We start from the raw sequence: 18,899 nt of genomic DNA on the forward strand, positions 1-18,899 counted from the left end.
CTGAGGGTATTTGAGAACTCTCAGTATTTTCTTCTCAATTTTGCTATGATCCTAAAACTTCTCTTTCAGAGAAAGTTTATTATTATTATTATTATTAAAAACAAAGCGATGGATCCTAAGAGATAATGTTGGTCCACAGACACTTTCCCCTTACTCCCTTTCTGGGGCCTGAGTAGGAGATTATCCTAAGATATAAAGGATCTCCTATTCCATACCTGAGATCCAGAGCAATGCTTACTTTGCAACACTCATGCATCCTTCTAAACGGCCTTTTAAAATTTTAGTCATTTGTGTTCTTGTTTTCAAATCAGTGTGCATTTTTGAAAGCACTAGCTATGTAATAAGTTCGTACCTTGTGTACAGAAAACATGCTCTACATGTGGTTAGAATACCTGAGTTCGAGCTTAGATTTCACACTTCTTGGCCTGCAGTTAGAATAAATCCTTTAAATGCCCTAAGCGTTACTTTTCTCATGTCTAAAACGGAGATAACCTCAATAAATGAAGGTCAGATGTATAATGTATCTTGTCTATAGAAAAAGCACTAAACAAGTGCATGTTATCATATTCCTAGTATCAGAAATTGTGTCTTATTTATTGCTTTTCATCTCTTAAGGTCCTTAGTACAATGCTTATCATGTAGACAGTACTCAACAAATAATAAAATTAGAATCATGTCACATGTCCATGGATTAGAAAAATTAATGTTAAAATGTCCATATTACCCAAAGTGATCTACAGATTCAATGCAATCCATATCAAAATTCCAATGATGTTTTTCACAGAAATAGAAAAAAAATTCCTAAAATTTATATGGAACTATAAAATAGCCAAGGTAATTTTGAAGAGAAAAAAATCCAGAGGCATTATTATCTGATCTCAAAATCTACTACAAAGCTAAAGAGTTCAAAACAGCACTCTACTGGCAAAAAAAAAAAAAAAAAAAAAAAAAAAGGCACATAGACCAATGGAACAGAATAGAGCCCATAAGTAAACTCACACATTTATGATCAATTGACTATGATCAAAGTGCCAAGAATACAGATAGGGGAAAGGACAGTCTCCTCAATGAATGGTGTTGGAAAAACTTTTTATCCAGATGCAAAGGAATAAAATCACACACCTATCTCACACCATATACAGAAACAAACTCAAAATGGATTAAATACTTAAATATAAGACTCAAAACTGTAGAATTACAAAAAGAAAACATGGGTGAAAAGCTCTATGATGTTGGTTGGGGCAATGAATTTTTGGAAATGACCCCAAAAGCACAAGGAACAAAAGCAAAAATAGACAAATGGAATTACATCAAACTAAAAAGTTTCTGCACATCCAAAGAAACAATCAATAGTGAAGAGATAATCTATGGAATGGGAGAATATATTTACAAACCATACATCTGATAAGGGGCGAATATCCAAAATATAAAAGAAACTCAAACAATTGAAGAGTAAGAAAATAAGTAACACACTTTAAAAATGGGCAAAGGATCTGAGCAGACATTTCTCAAAAGAAGACATACAAATGGTCAACAAGTATATGAAAAAAAGTGCTCAACATCACCAATCATCAGGGAAATGTAAATTAAAACCACAATGAGCTATCACCTCACATCTGTTAGAGTGGCTAATATAAAAGAAAAAAAACAAGATAAATGTTGGAGATGATACGGAGAAATGGGAACAATTGCACATTGTTGGTGGAAATGTAAATTAGTACAACCACTATGGAAAACAGTATGAGAATTTCTTAAGAAACTAAAAATTGAACTACCATTTAATCCAGCAATCCCATTAGTATCTGCCCAAAAGAAATCATTGTATCCAAAAGACACCTGCACTCCTGTGTTTATCGCCTCACTATTCGCAAAAGCAAAGTCATGAAATTAACCTAAGTATCCATCAAAGGATGATTGAATAAAGAAAATGTGGTATATATACACCATGAAATACTATGCAGCCATAAAAATAATAAAATCATGTCTTTTGCAACAATGTAGTTGGAGGTGGCACCCATTATCCTAAGGGAAATAACTCAGAAAGAGAAAAATTGAATACTGCATGTTCTTATTTGTAAGTGGAAGCTAAACAATAGGTCTATATGGATATAGAAAGGGAAATAATAGACACTGGAGACTACAAAAGTGGGAGGGTAGGAAGAGGGAAGTTTGCAAAATTGCCTATTGGGTAAAATGTTCACTATATGGGTGATGGGTACACTAAAAGCCCAGGCTCCACCACTGTACAGTATATCCATGTAACCCCTGAATTCTTTAGGCCCAGTCAAGCCTTCAGATGACTGCAGCTCTGGCTAACATTTGACTATAATCTCAGGAGAAACCCTGAATAAGACCCACCAAGCAAAGCTGCTTCTGCATTCCTGATTTTGAGAAATCTTTTGAGATAATTAACATTTATTGTTTAAAGCTTCTAGATCTTGAGGTCATTTGTTATGCCGAAATAGATACTGATTCAGTGACATTATGATGTAAAAAAAATTTTTTTATGAAAAAATACTATAAATGAAGAATTTTATATTATCTTTATGTTTTGACATAGAGAATTTGGCAAATTATTGGGAGCTTTTGCTTACAGAACCGTTGAAAACTCAAACTGAAAAGATACAATTCTGTTAGAGATATTGAGAAACATAAATGGGCCATATAACTTCATTATAGTCTTGGCCTTGACCCTGTCCAGTGCCATAATGCATCCCACTTGGGCAGCTCATTGTCATATACTTTTAAGAGCTTGTCTGGCACTCAGTAAGTATTTGTTGAATGAGGGAACAATGGAAAAGATGAGGAAGCACATAGGTCTGGGAAGAGTACAGACACCCATGTTAGGAAGTCCTTATATTATTCAAGAAAATTGATTTGAAATTATCCACTGCCTAAAATTTGTTTCAGAAGAGGGTAGAGAAAAGGAATCTGCTGGAAATAAAAATGTGCATATATCAGGCAGAACAGCAAAAGTAATTATATGAACCAAACAATCCTAGAAAGTGTGCATTGTCAATATCTCAGATGAAATATGTTTTCCTAGACCATGTGATTTTTCACAAAGAGAAAAAACTTAGTAAACCAGTTTGAATTATTGGAATGCGGTTTTCACCACTGTTCATTTAAAACTACCTGGTGCCCAAAACAATTGCATCAATGAGACCTGCTTGCTTACCATTATCTTTACTGTTGCCAATATAATTATAGATTTTTTTTAAAGTTTGTTCTTTATGTCAGCATACTGACCTAAAATACACTTAAAGATAAAATAAAATGATGATAAATTAAAATTTAAAGATGTTAAAATATGTATTGGTTATATACAAAAATACTTTACTGAAACTGTGTATTTGAATAATTTATAAATGTATATTCCATTAAATGTCACCACCATTAGGATCTAAATATATTGTTTGAGTTCTGAAAGAAGAAATTTGGGCTTAGATCCAATTATGTGTTTTCACATCCTTTCTCATCTACCTTCCACTGGAGTAACAAGCATCAATCTTGCTACCTATGAGAACTAAATACTCATCTCTCAAATGACTTGAGCCAGGTGAGGTGACTCACACCTGTAATCCCAACCCAGGAGGCTGAGGCTGGAGGATCACTTGAGGCCAGGAGTTCAGGGCTGCAGTGAGCCATGATTGTGCCATTGCACTCTAGCTTGGGCAACATAAAGAGACCTCAAGTCTAAGAAAAGTTAACAGAATAAACAAATGACTTGTTTAGAACATTTTAGCACACTTTTTAATTTTGTTGTTATGCAACTCGTGTTCCTTCTAATTCCAAAACCTATATAACTTTGAATTACACCTTTTACCTAAATAATAATGACAAAGATAAATAAATAAATGGCACAATAATTTATATAAAGATCCTGAGCACACCTCTCTTACATACGTTGTTCAGCTCAATCATATGCCGTACCTAAGAGGAGTTCGATGGCAAACAAGCAACATTCACAGAATGACTTTCAGATCTACCCCTCCATATTTTGCTCTTTTTTCTTGTTATCCCATGGTGGACTTCTGCCTTGTTCCCTGGTTTCCTTGCTGCTCAGCTTGACACACTGATTGGCTGCCATCCCAGTTCCAGATTTTGGCTTGATTCCCAGAACTGGAAATCACAGCTCTTCTTCCTAACTTCATCCCAAATTATTAACTGATAATGAGCTCTTTTTTGGAAATGACTCCCTCCTTGCTGCAATACTTACCATCCTGGTGACTGACATTTAGCTAGGCCTGGCCTGCAGAGTAGGTACAAGATGTTGTAGGTTTGGCATACTGCATATGTGAGAGATTATCCATCCATGATCTGTGTCATGTTGTTGGACCTGCTCAGTAGAAACAGCCTCCCGCCATCTCCAATTCTCCCTATATGCCAGTCTCTAAGGAGATCCTGTTTCTGAAAGTGCCTGCCTAAATCTCTCTCTCAAGTGCCAGATTATTTACTCTCAGTCAAACTCTCAAGGTCTAAAAAGTAAGAACAATTATACATTGAAATATATCCACACCTTATTTTAAAAAATGAACTTCTGCCCCTGAAAAAAATATAGTTAAAACAAAAACCACGAGTTGGTAACTTGGAACCCAACATTAACATTTGCCAATCCCTGATATACGCAAACACACAAACAATCCAAAGTGCATTGACTCGAGCAAATGAGTGATAGTAGCTCATACCAAAATCTTTAGGCCTTCAGTTTCTGAAACCTGAAAATAACTACTTGAAAAGGAATATGTAAGGAAAAATGACTCTAAGATCAATATTTTCCCGTGTGAAAGGAGCTTGTATGCAAGAATCTATAGAGGGAAAACAACTTGGCCCTTGGCCTGTGAGTGTTTTATCTCTTTACATGGCCACACACTGGTATATCCCAAAGAAGCTGCAGGACATGAATGGAACCTGGCAGTTAATGCAATTCAGCTTATCCATTCATTCAACAATTACCTTTTGCACTCCCATGAAGTGCGGCATCATCAATGTCCTTGCCTTCACAGAGCTTACATTCTCCTGTAGGAGACAGACAAGAATCAAATAAGTTTAGAAGACATGGCAAGTAGTGCTAAGTGGTGAGGAAAAAAAAAAATTAAGCAGATTAAAAAGAAGGAGTGTTGCAAGTGCTAAATGTTAAACAGTGCAGCTGGGGAAGAACTTTCTCAGGAACTGATATTTAATCAGGGATCAGAATGAGGCAGAAGAGAGGAAGCTGTGCAGAGGTGTACAGGGAATTTCAGGCAGAAGTGATGAAGAATGTGAAAGTCCAGGAACAATATACTGGGAGAGTACAAGGAATAGAAGGACCAGAGCATCTGCAACAGAGAAAGAAAAGTAAGAAGTGGTAGAAAATTATTTCAGAAAGGTAGCTAGAGGCCAGATAATATAGATCCTTGCAAGCTGTGATAAAGGCTACAGTTTTGGGGGTTTTCTCCAAGTGCCACTGGAAGCCATTTTGGGGAGACTCTGTTACTTCACTTGTCTGTCATAGAATTACACACTCATATCCTTTGCCATATTTTGTTGCAGTGTCCTCCTATGGAAGTAGAGTGCATTTTCTCATACCTTTGATGCATGTGACTTGCTTTGGTCTATGGAATGTTAACAAATGTGACTCGGAAGCCTTAAATATGGTCACATTTGCTGTCTTGGTTTCTGGAGACATTACCTTGATTACCATTTGATATGGTTTGACTGTGTCCCCACCCAAATCTCATCTTGAATTGTAGCTCCCTAATTTTCATGTGTTGTGGAAGGCACCTGGTGGAAGGTAAACGAATCATGGCCGAGGGGGGTGTGTGATCTTTCTCATGCTGTTCTGGTGACAGTGAATAAGTCCCATGGGATCTGATGGTTTCACAAAGGGGAGGTCCCCTGCATATGCTCTCTTGGCTGCCACTATGTAAGATGTGACTTTGCTCCTGATTTGCCCTCTGCCATGATTGTGAGGTCTCCCATGTGGAACTGTGAGTCAATTAAACCTCTTTCCTTTATAAATTACCCAGTCTCGAGTATGTCTTTATTAGCAGCATGAGAAAAGACTAATATACCATTTGAAGAGAAGGCTGCAGGTCACTGCCTCTTCAGCAAGGGCTTTAGAATAAGATTGATGGAACACAGCAGAACCCATCATAAAGCCTGAAGCAGAGCTACCTCAGCTGCCTGGGGGGTGAGAAAATTAAAGCTTAATATTGTAAACCACTAAAAGTTATGGTGGTTTGTTAAGCAGAATTGTCAAAGCAAGAGCTGACTGATATACAATTGTAGGGTTTAAATTGAAAGAATAAAGTAATCTGAATTATATTTGTAAATGACTACTCTGACAGCTGTTTAGAGACTAGACAGGTGAAAGACAAGAGGGCGTACAAGAGACCAGTCCGGAGCCTGCTGCAAAACTCCCAGTGAGAGATGGTGGTGGCTGAGACCAGGGGGAGAGTGATGGAGTTGACCAATGGAACGTAAAGTCTGTGATAAAGGAGAGTTACAGCGTTGTCTTATAGCAATTTTATCATCCAGCTTGTTATTTCATCCATCTCACCAGCCCAGCCTACGTTTCTACACATAAAAATCAGCATATAAGGAGTGTTTTTGTCAACTGCTATATATCCAGGGACACAGTTGCTATAGCAGCCAAGCAATTCTCTTTGGGTAGCCAGGTGGAAACCAAAGCATCTTGAAGAATCCTAGAACTGAATAGGGAGATTTTTCTCCAGTGCCATATGACAAACTTCATAATTGTCTTTTTAAATGTTTTATAAGACTGTCTAAATCAGAGGGCTCTGGTCTGCCACAGAATTATCTCTTATGAAAATGACTCTGTTTTCCCATTTTGCAGTTTGTGCTGAGGATTTCACAGAGGTCGCTGCTCCCTCAGGCTTACTCTGTCAGATGCTAGGGCAGCTCTCTCCTCCACTGAGTGGGTACCTGTCCTGCATTTCCTGCGGTGGCACAGGCCAGCATATATTCCTCATTCATAGCCAGGGTTTTGCCTCAAATCTTTATCTTCTCCCTAGCTTGGAAAACTAGGTCAGAAAATACTGGAGCCTCGTAGACCACCTGTCCTCACTTTTGTCATTCTTCCTTCAAACTAAGAGCCACACTAGTCTTGGCAGTCTGATCTTCTCTTTCTTTCCCATATGGCTCAATCTGGCACTCATCTGACTAAAACCAAGATCTCCTACCTACTCAAAGTACACCCAGCTCAAAGCCCTCCCCACTTGGATGACAGATGAATAAAGATAGTCTCCAGAACTCCAAGGTTTATAGTGCCCTCTGTCTCCCATAAAAGCTTTAGTTTCCAACTCCCATGGTCTGAGTTACACGTTGTCTTACAGTGCACCCCACCACCATCTGCATGTATATATAACAGAACCATCTTTGGTGCTTCTGAGTCTATTGTGTCCACAGTGGTCCTTGACAGGCATTTGTACCCTTCCTCCTTGAGGAAATCAGAATGAGAGAGGAACAGTGGTTGCCAACACTGATGAACTTACTATTTCCATTTCTAGTATCCACCTTATATCAAAGTACTTTTTTACTGTTGTTCCTTATGGCATTCAGAATCAAACAAGTTTTTAAAATGCCTAATGCCCACCTGCCAGCCCTGAAAGAAGTTGGTCTGGTAGGTCATAATAAAGAACTAATCTCTAAAGCTCGTGGCTGTTCATAGTAGACATCATTGACATGGGAAATGACAGCTAAACATTCATTAAACTTATTAAAGTCCTAAGGAACTTAAGGCTACTCAAAATAAATTGCATTTTGCCACGAAGAGTTTAAGGATAAATCTCCCAGGAAAGAGTTTAGAATTGCTTGTAATCTGTAGGAGGGATACATTTCCTGCATTTTAAGAGGAAATCTCACAAAATGTTCAAGTGAGATTTATTGTCTGTAGTTTCTATGCAGCCAGTAAGTGCTAGGTAAAGAAGATGTCTTATTGGTTTAAAAAAAAAAAAAAAAAAAAAAAGCTGTTACTTGTTCCTGTATCCTTGGTAAGTATGAACATGCAATACCATAGGACAATCAAATCCATATTTTGAAATGCTAATTAGGCACAAAATCTGCACAGTGCAATCACAGTCTTCAGGGAAATGATTCCACCCAGGCTGCATAAGTCATGATTATGTTTTCCTTCCTATTCAGGGAAATGTGTACATTGCTTCTTCAATTGCATTAGAGGTCATAAAGGACAGGTGCCCTTAAGTGTCTCATCTAGAATCACAAGAATCTAGTGAAACTAAAAGGCTAATGTCACAGGTTTTCAAGACAGCCTAATATTCTCTGGAGACAATGTCATTAAGACATTGTTTTATCTTGAATGGGAGAGAAGCAATCGATTCTTCAACATCTTTAGAGAGAGTCAAACTATATTTGTCTAATGCTTTGAGTTAAAACTCTGGGGAGTCAAAACATGTAGGTAAGTTTCACTATTAATTCCCATAGGACTACAGCAGTTTTCCATTCTTGACTTCTGTGTGTTCATTGCCTCTGCGGTGATGAGCACTGTGTGTTTATGCTCCTTCTTGAAGAGGAGATCAGAATAAAGAAGGGGTGAGGACATGCCAAAACCCCTGTGAATTTAATTTTTCTCTCTGTGTTCTTATGGTTAGATAGTGAAGAAGGAGATAAAGGCATAGAAAACAAAGAATAGGAAATGTCTCATAAAGTTCTACAAACACTCTTAAAGTCAACATACATATTTGACTAAATGCTTTAAAACATAGAAAATATATACATGGCCTTGATCTCCAATTTTCTATTAGAGATTTCTAGTGTCATGTCCCTCAGCACCTACCTCCATCCAAACATGTTCAAAACCATACATAGTATATTTTTTCATTAAGGAAGTCTTTCTTCTAAGCTCTCTGTCTCAACATTTATTTCACCTTGTTAACCAAGTCAGAAACCTCAGCATTGTCCTATATGACTCTCTTCTCTACCTCCTTTGTCCCATTGCTCAATAAATCAGATACTCTGCCTCGAAGAATCTCTCACATTTATTCATTCTTTTAAATTTCTATGGTCACTGCCAAATCTTCATCATCTCTCATTTGGATTATAAAGAAACTTCCTAGATTCTCTACCACCTGTCTCTCATTTCTCTCCAACCTATCTAGCATAGCTGCCAGAATTATCTTGCTGAAACACTTATTTGATAATGTCATGCACTAAAAAAACTTACTTTGATGGCTTCCTGTTGGCTGTAGGATAAAATCATCATTTCAACAACTATTTTGTGAATCTCTGCTACTAGTATGAGTCATAAAGCTCATTAGGTACGGTAAATACAAAGATGAAAAGCCATGGACTTGTAAGGTGCCCACAGCATAATTCTAGGAGAGTCAGATATGTTAACAGCTCTTACAACACATTGCAATATATGCAACTACAACAGTATGTGCAAGGTACAGAGAGAGCATAGAATAGGGAGTGATCATCTATTTTAGGGGCTTCAAAATGGAAAGATATTTGAGTCTGGGATGGCTATGCCAATTAAAGGAAATGGCCTATGAAAAGTGAATAAGAATAAAACTGCATTCCAGGAACTATTAGTTGCAATTATTTTTTATTGCTGGGAATCAAAACTGGAAACAAAAAGCACTGGAAATGAGTAGTTATTGGGTGTGGTGCTGGGGGTGATAATGGGGTGAGGTGAGAGAATGGGGAGTAGTCAAGGCACAAGAACAAAGGGGTGTGGTGAGGGATAATACTTAGGTTGTAATACCCAAGTAAGGTCCCAGTTCAGAGTAGGATTTGGGAACAAGATATAAAGATAAGGTCATTAAATCCATGAAATAGACTAAATCTTTTAGGGAAAAGACATGGTCTCACAAGAAGTCTGAAGGACTCAGGATATAACCCACTAAAGAAAATTGAGATGAAACCTTCAAAAGTAAGATAAAATCCATAGAAGTGTGATGTCAGCAAAGCCAAAAAGGAAAATGATTTTTTTAAAAAAGAGTGATGAATACTATCTCACTCTAGCCTCACACTCTGACCCCAGCCTACATAGCTAGCCTCACTCAACTCCTGCCGCTTCTCCATTCTTTCTCAATCCTCTCTAGCTCTGGTAGTAATAATAATAATTTTAATTATGTAGCTGTCTTTGATTTTGCATTTGCAATGTGAAAGATGCTATGTGATATGTGCCTTGGTATTTTAGCTCATTTAATTCTCATATTTTGTGAAATCAGCACTGTTTTTACCCTCATTTAACAGAAGAAGAAACCAAGGCTAAGATACTAAAGGCTTACAAGATTACATAGCCAGTAATGCAGCACAGCTAGGATTTAAATCTAGGCATATTTTAGCTACACTAAACCACAAACCAATCCCAAATAAGTCCAAATCTTTTCATGTCTTCCTAACTTTATACTTGTCTAAATTAACGTTCATATACACATCCTGTTTGGTGGAATCCTATTCCTTGTTAGAAACACAACTCAAATGTTACTTCTTTGATGATGCTTTTCTCTGCCCTGCCTTTTCTTTAAATAGTATTACCACCTCCTTCCTATGTATCAGTAATGTTTGTGGTAGGCAGAATGAACCCCCACAAAGAGGTCCATGCCCTCATCCCTGAAACCTGTGAATATGTTACAAGGAGCATTACAGGAACATTACATGGAAAATGTAATTAAGGTCACTGGACCTTTAAAGAAAGAGATTACTATGGATTATCCAGATGGGCCCTGTATAATCACGCAAACCTTAAAAATAGAGAACCTTCTCTACCTGGGATCAGAGAGATGTTGGAAAAGAAGTCCGAGAGACTGAAAGTGTGAGAGGGACTCAACCCACCATTGCTAAGGGGGCCACATGGAAAGCGTGAGAAAAAATGCAGGCAGTTCAAGGAGCGAAGACTGGCCCTTGGATGACAACCAGCAAGGAAGCAGAGACCTCAAGCCTCCAACCACAAGAGAGTTCGTTCAGCCAACATGAACAATCTCAGGAGCAGGTTCTTCCCCAGAGTTTCTAGTAAGGAATACAGCCCAGCCAGAACCTTGATTTTAGCCTTGTGAGACTCTAAGCAAAGGACCCAGCATGGCTTACATGGACTTCTGAACTACAGAAACTGTTAGATAATAAATTGTGTTGACTTTAAATTTCTGGTAATTTGTTATGACAGTAATAGAAAAGTAATACAACATACCATATCATGTTCATTATTTCCAGATTTTTTAAGGCTTATTGGAAGTTTGGTTCATTGAGTAAAGGAATCTCATGTTATCCACAAGACTTTTGCCCTTAAGATTATGACTGGCCCAGAGAACAAGTGCAGTCAAAATGTAAAGGAATTCACTGGAAGATCTCTGGGCTGCCCATTTCTACCTCTTAAGGGATCTTCATATTGTGGCTTGTTTCTCGTTTTGTTTTTTAGTTCCATATGAATATAAGCATGTCTTCCTCTGTGCTTGAAAAGCATCTCCTTATTACCAGGGTCACGAAATGAATATGATACTGTTCTTCCCTCGAGAATCTCAGATATCATGACTTGAAGGCTACTCCAACAAACTGAGCTATTTTGTTGTCAAAGACCTCTGTAACCTAGTTGCAATCACAAGCTCTATGTGATTGGAGAAATAAGCTCTTGCTCATTTCCTTGTCTGCCTGACAGCTGGTTGCCCTGCTGCCTCCTGAAACATAGGTGGTTAGTGGACATGGGGTCTCTGAGTTTGGTCAGGGCCCAGAAGTTTTCCCTACAAAAACCTACAATCTCCACTGAGGTCCTATGCTCGAGCAGTCAACATGTAGTCTTCAAGTAAGGATAATTCTCCTAGCTCACCCCAGTGGTGACCTTCCAGGTACATTTCTCAGCAAGCATTAGGCTTTCCACTTCATTTTCTTGTGTGAAAGAGTTCTGCTAGTTCATAGCTTCCTTTTTCTAGGAGCAGCATCTACCTTCCTCCCTTCACTGAATATATGATGCTGCAGAAAAACATGATTAACAGGTTAAGGAAATGAAAACACATTGGTATTATAATGTCAAAGTCTTCTCATTTTGCAGTCAAAGAATATTTTGGAATCTAGTTTTTCAGTAGTCATTTAAAAATTCAAACTGCCTTTATTTCCTGGACTCTGATGTTCCCCAGTTCCTCATGTGAAATACAGGACTGGAATAATGACTCAACTGTGGGTGGAATAAATGAGTTAGTAGATGAAAAGTGCTTTTCACCAGCAATGACACTCTGGGGAATATATTATATAGACCTAAAAGTACTAGTAAATAAGAATATATGTATAAGGATTTTCAGTGCAACGTTGTGGTGGTAAAAAATAAAATGGGAAAAAAAACAAATATCTATCCAACTGTGTATTGTTAACAGATGTGGTACATACACATTATGGAACATTATGCGGTTGTTTTAGACATCTCTTGGGTATCATCTCACGCACTCTCAGTTCACATTTTACTCCAGCTGTTGCCGTAGCAACCAGCCGCTTGCAGGTATGATTGACGGTACTTTGCTTCAGTTGCATGGCACACTTCCTGCATTGTGCCCAGAGTCTCTGTGTCAACATTTGGAGACATTTGTAAGTATTAACTCAGCCATTCCAACACATGTGCAAACCTGAAATTGCAAAGGGCATGGGGCATACCATGGCCACTAGAGAGTGGAAGCCCGTAGGTAAGTGGCTTCTCTTCTGTCCCTTGGGCAGATCACTCCAAGATGCAATCTACACTGTTCTGCAGAAGCCCCACCTTCCCACAGTTCTGGCAGCTTCCTATTGAGCCACTGGTTGAATTTCCCTCCTTCCCTGCTTCACTCTTTCCAGTCCTCTACTCCTGGTCCTTGGGATCACTTTCTAGAATAAACTGCCTGCAGACAAGCCCTTATCTGAGATCTTTTGTGAGAACCCAGGCTCTAACAGGAGTTATTTTTAAAATAAGAAATACATCTATCTGTTGACCTATAGAGCTGTCCGTAGTGAATTGTTAAATGAGGAAAACAAGTTGCTTATTCATGCGTGTTATGTCATTTATAAAATCGAACAACACTTATGTGTTTTTGTCTGTTTCTATAACCTTGGAGTTGTTGGCATTGGTCTCCTCAAAAAGGTAGAAAAAAATCATTAGCTTTTTCTTAATAATTTTTTTCTTATTTCACTAGATAGAGTGAGCACATATTAATTTCACAGCTTAAAATACTTGGAAAGGAAAAATGATGTTTAAAATTAACATCAAATCAACATCCCAGGAAAAAGAACTTCCAACCAGGTGACAAGGAAGATAGCTGTAATGCTGGACTTGAGCTGAAGTACGAACGCTATGATATGCCTTTTTATTAACCTTGGATAGGAAAATAATTTCTTGTTTGAGCCTGTATGTGTAAAAAAAATACCCAAAACTACACTCACAAAGCTGGCATACTGCTTGTGACTGAGGTACACTCCAGAGATCCCTGAATGAAGAACAGGCCACTCAATAAAGACTCGGAATGATTGATAGATAAGCAAATGGAAGTCTGTTCCTGCAGTGTTTCCAAAGGTGTGTACAGAAGGGGATCTGTTGTAGAACAAGACCTGTGATTCTCAACAATGAGCCTGATTTAAAACAATGAAGAATTTTGCAAAAGAAAATTTAAAACTGCAGCATTGCTAGCATCATCTTCAGTATAAACCTCTTCAAACTTTGAACAAAGAAGTAAACACTAAGATTCCATGCAAGCTTTTATAAAACGTTAAAATCTAATCTGAATAAATTTCCATTAGCCTCATTTGGTTTTTATTCCATCATGGGTTCATTATGAATTGCTTTAAGGGAAAGGGAATTAACTGTATCAATGTGTTTTAAGGAAAATGCTTTTAAATGCCTCCCCAAAAGGCTGGACCTCATCTTGTTCCACTAATTAAATATGCATAGGGTGAGGAAAAAAAAACCTTCAAAATCATAAGAAACAAAAGAATGAAAGAAATATACTCTAAAAGACATACTCTCTAAAGAAATAGTTGACATCTGACATCCAATTATAAGTATATTTTTCTGTGGCATGAAATAAGTGGTCCAAGTAGTCAAAGCCTGTGATGCAAAGGCTAAGATGATTTACCACTTTGATGGTAAATTTATATGTCAACTGATGCTAATTTTATATGTCAACTGATGCTAATTTTATATGTCGACTCTGCTGGTCCACAGTGTCTAGATATTTTGTCAAACCTTATTGTGGATATTTCTCTGAGGATGCTTTTTGGTGGAATTAACATTTAAATCAGTGAACATTGAGTGAAGCAGATTGCCTTTCCTAATGTGGGTGGGCCTCATCCAATCAGATGAAGGCCCGAATAGAACAAGAGTGATCCACCAGAAGCAAAAAGGAATTGTCCAGCAGATGGCCTTGAACTTGAACATTGGCTCTTCCTAGGTCTGCAGCCTGACCACTTTTGAACTGAAACTGTAACTCTTTCCTGAGTCTCTAACCTGCCAGCCTCCCTCATCAAATTTTGGACTTGCCAAGACTTCACAATCATGTGATAGATAGATAGATAGATAGATAGATAGATAGATAGATAGATAGATAGACAGACAGAGAGAGACAAACACACACCTATCCTATTGGTTCTGTTTTCTAAAGAACCATGACTGATACAACCACAATATACTCAAATGCTCTGGAAAGTGAATTGTGTCATTAATACAATGAATGTTGTTTATAATAGCAATTATCCACTGAATGCTTACTGTGTTCCAGGAACTGTTCTAAGTGCTCTATAAGTGAACTCATTTATTCCTCACGATAATGCTAATGAAGCTGTCATACCCATTTTACAGCTGAGAAAACTGCAGCACAGACAGCACATTGCACAGTGTTAAACTGCTTAGTAAATAGCAGACACTTATTAATTTACAGCTGGTGTTTCAAAGTCCAAACTCCTAACAGAATGTTGATTGTCCCCAAAGAAACAATCTGTACAAAGACCCAATCCTAAAATTAAATTTGATATCCTTGTTCTCTTGAATTCAAAACCTCCAGATTTCCAGCTAGGAATGATCTTTCTTTCCTTGTGCACTCCTCCTTCTCTGTCCCCCGACATTCAGAACTTTCACATTTCTGGGCAGGACGTTTGCTATAACCCTCATCCTAGCTCTGCCTTCCCTTGAAGAGCCATCATTGTGAACCTTTTACTCTTCATAAGTGGCAGGGGAGAGGGGTAAGTAGCCACATGTATGAAGTCACAAACCCAAGCTCAGGCCTGGCTCTGACATTAGGAGGCCTGTGAGCCCTGGCAAGTAACTTAAACTCTCTTAGTTTCTTTGTTCATAAATGGAAATACTAATATCACTTACACCATTCGGTTCTTGTGAGGGTAATAGAAGGCAATGTTAGGAAAATAACTAGAAGAATGTCATGTACACAAATAGTACACAATAAATATTTATCATTTTCCAGTCCCAAAATTTACCAGCCCCGAGCCACATTTCCTCTGTGCTCTGTTATTCCTTTAACACATCAGTCTGATAGCTTTAGCCTCGGGAAGATCTTACCTGCAAGGAAACATATTTACATTTCAGGCACTTTCTCGAAACAAAATGAGTTATCCAATGATAAGACTCTATACGCTGGTACATAATAGGCCTTCTTTTGCCTGCACCCTGCTTGCCACTCTAGAGAGCTCACTTCACAGGAGAAGCTCCCACTATTCTAGCAGGGTATAAATTCCTAGGAAAAGTATAGCAGAAGAGTAGAGCATGCAGTTCCCACTGTGGAAAGTAAATAAAAGGAATGCAATTGGACAATTCCATTTAAATAGCACTTTAGACCTGATTGTGTAAAATTAAGCTCATTTGTTTTTTATATTTGTCTATACTACTATTATTTGCATAGTAATGCAAGTTAGAAACTCACATTTATCACATATTCTTCACTCTCCCTTGTAATTTCATGATTAATAATGAAATTATGTCCAGGCCTCTCATTTGCTTGTATCATCTTTTACATCCCTTTCTCCTCTACCATTCACACTATAGACATCCTATCCACCCCTAAAGAGACCTTTAGCCTCCATTTCAATTCAGCTTGTACAACACTATACACTGAGTTTTCTGATTATTACAACTTCATACTTTGTAGATAGCTAATACAGATGCAAAATAAATCTTGCCTGTAGACATGCAAATAATTTCTGTTCAGTGGAGAGACAGCCCTCCTTATTCTAAAATAATGGTTTTTGCCTCCATTTGAACATTCATTTCAATATTCCTAATCAATAAGTGTGTCTGTTCTTTGAGATTTCTTTAACATCTGCCTTTTCCCTTTATTATGAGTTACATCATCTTTTTGTCAGACAAAAGTAACATTTATTTCAATAGTTCAAAGTGCAAATGTAGCAAATCAGTTCACAAAATTTCAAAAACCAATTTTAATGACAATGGAAATTTGACATATAGAAATGAAAGGGTAAACAGCAGAAATAAAGCTTCTCAATTTAAAAAAAAAGTGCCAGTAACTTGAAAAACCTTTAGACTGAAATACTCTACTCATATCCAGAAATGCTTTAATTCATAGATGCCAGTACTGCACTGCAATGAAAAAGGACTCTTCAGAGAGAGAATTAGACCAAACTAGTAAGTTCTAGAGAACAATGGAAGTTCCTGGTGTTGGCTTTTCCTGATTTGGAAGCTTCAGTCATTCACTATCAATTGATAAAATTTAATGCATGACATTTTCATCTTTAGGCAAATTCTAAAATATGTTTAAAGTTAAATATAAGGCCAACACCACTATTAAGGATTTTCTGAAATGACCGGTATATATCTAAAAGATTTAGAGACCAATGTCAACTTTAGGCCTATGGTTTTACTGGGAGAAAAGCTATATAGATTAATACTTCTATTACCCAAGACCTTCTTGGAAGCCTAGCAGCATAGCCTTTAGTACTTCCCCATGAAAACTGTACTTGAATATGTATTTATTTATTTCTACATATGCAGAACTTGTAGGTAAAGTAGAAAAAGTTTCCATTAGGAAAGTAATTAAAGGTTGTTAATGTTCTTTTTATCACTTAGTAGCCAAGATGCATGCTTATTTCTGTTCTCCAGAAGCAGTGTCAGCTGCTAGTTTCAATTCAGGAATATGTTTACCTTTCAGGAAGGTTTACATGAAATATTCAGTCTTTTTTTCAAATGTCTCCCTCTTTTCATTATAGGCATTATACTGACAGTCTGTTCCAAAAACTCTATTCTACCATGTAAATGATGAAGAACAGTTTCTGATGAAGTTCATGTGGTAGAAATCATGATGCCAAGAGCCAGCATAGAAAGGGATGAGATTTAAAGGGTTGAGAAGAATATCATAACCATAGTGGATATCAATAGTTTCTATCAAATGAGTGGTCATCCATGCCCAAAGAATAATTACATGATCACACAAAAGCATGATTCCAATGAAAAATCCAGTTCCGAGAATTAGAGTTTACAAAGGATGTGCATATTCAGCTTCCATTCCAAATGGAGCCTGAAACTCAAGATGATTTTTATGAATATACTTATATATCCTTTAGCAGTGTAAGGGTCTATGCAGTCAGGCATGGTGGCTCACACCTGTAATCCCAGCACTTTGGGAGGTCGAGGTGGGTGGATCACTGGAGGCCAGGAATTCAAGACCAGCTAACAATGTGAAACCCCATCTCTAGTAAAAACACAAAAATTAGCCAAGTGTGGTGACACACACCTGTAATCCCAGCTACTCAGGAGGCTGAGGCACGAGAATCACTTGAGCCTGGGAGACGGAGGTTGCAGTGAGCCAAGATTGTACCACTGCACTCCAGCCTGGGCAACAGAGTGAGACTCTGTCTCAACAACAACAAAAAAGAGTTTATGTGGAAAATAGTGCCAAGTATCTCCAATGACTGCACAGCCAAAGCATCTTGTGAAAAGCGAATACCATCTCAGCATTCTTTTCCAAACATAAAAAATATTGAAATACCCTGTAAAATAATAGATTCCACCAATCAAATTTCTTTAATCACAGCTCGATACAGAAGTGATTAAAGAAAAGTACTTTAAACATTCCCATTGGTTTTCCCATGTTTCTGGTTTGTCTTTTTGAATTTTGTATTTTTTCATGTAAGGTACAAATTGAAATAATAATCCAGGTAAACAGAACAAGAAATAAAGGGCTTCATGAACTATAAGGGATCCTCATGTTGTGATCTGGAACTTTGTATAATTATTCAACATATAGTTCCATGTATTTTTAAATGGTTGTTGCAGGGGATTCTTAGGTGAAAGTGAATCTACATACTCCACAGTCAATGATGCTGAACTAAAGATGCTGACACTTTCGTTCGTTGCCATTTTTCAAATCTCTGCAGACAGCCTTATAATTCTGGATGGCCATGAGGTGACTGCCAGCCCCCGTCACAATATCATCTTTAATGAATGTTTATTTTCTTTCTTGGAGGAGAGTCATGATTTTTATCTTTCTTTAACAATTGTTTTTACCAACATGTCGGTTCTCCACTTTACCAACTTTCATTGCCTTTTTTGATGATTAAGATCCAACTTCTTAAATTAATATTCAAGCTTCTTTACCACCTGGAAACAAACTATCCTTATTTTCTTTTTCTTTTTGCCTTTACACACATATTCCTTTTAGCTAGGAGGACATATTTGCTGTCCTCGGCATTCCTTGAGGTTATGCTCCTGCCTCTAGATTTAGTTTATTGTATCCCTCCCTGCCTCTACCTCCTGTTCATCCTTCAGAAACAAGCTCAACTCTCACCATTTCTGTTAAATCTTCCAAAACAATCCCATACAAATTCCTCTCTCTGTAAAGAATTTAGTGCTGTCAGTATTCTTGTGAGACTTTATAAGTTGTCCTTGATGTCTTTAAATATATTTATCTTTTTGCCCCAGAGACCATATATTTGTATTTTCCATATCTGGCAAAGTACAT

At 37.5% G+C, this 18,899-nt stretch overlaps 1 pseudogene; it reads right to left on the bottom strand.

Moving 5' to 3' along the window:
* Positions 1 to 17,096: 17,096 nt before the first annotated feature.
* On the bottom strand, positions 17,097 to 18,298 carry LOC105731925 (methylsterol monooxygenase 1-like; annotated as a pseudogene).
* Between the last annotated feature and the right edge of the window lie 601 nt (positions 18,299 to 18,899).

Source organism: Aotus nancymaae, unplaced genomic scaffold, assembly GCF_030222135.1.
Source record: "Aotus nancymaae isolate 86718 unplaced genomic scaffold, 86718_ANA_hifiasm-v0.15.2.pri h1tg000033l, whole genome shotgun sequence".
In the NCBI taxonomy this organism is placed as follows: domain Eukaryota; kingdom Metazoa; phylum Chordata; class Mammalia; order Primates; family Aotidae; genus Aotus; species Aotus nancymaae.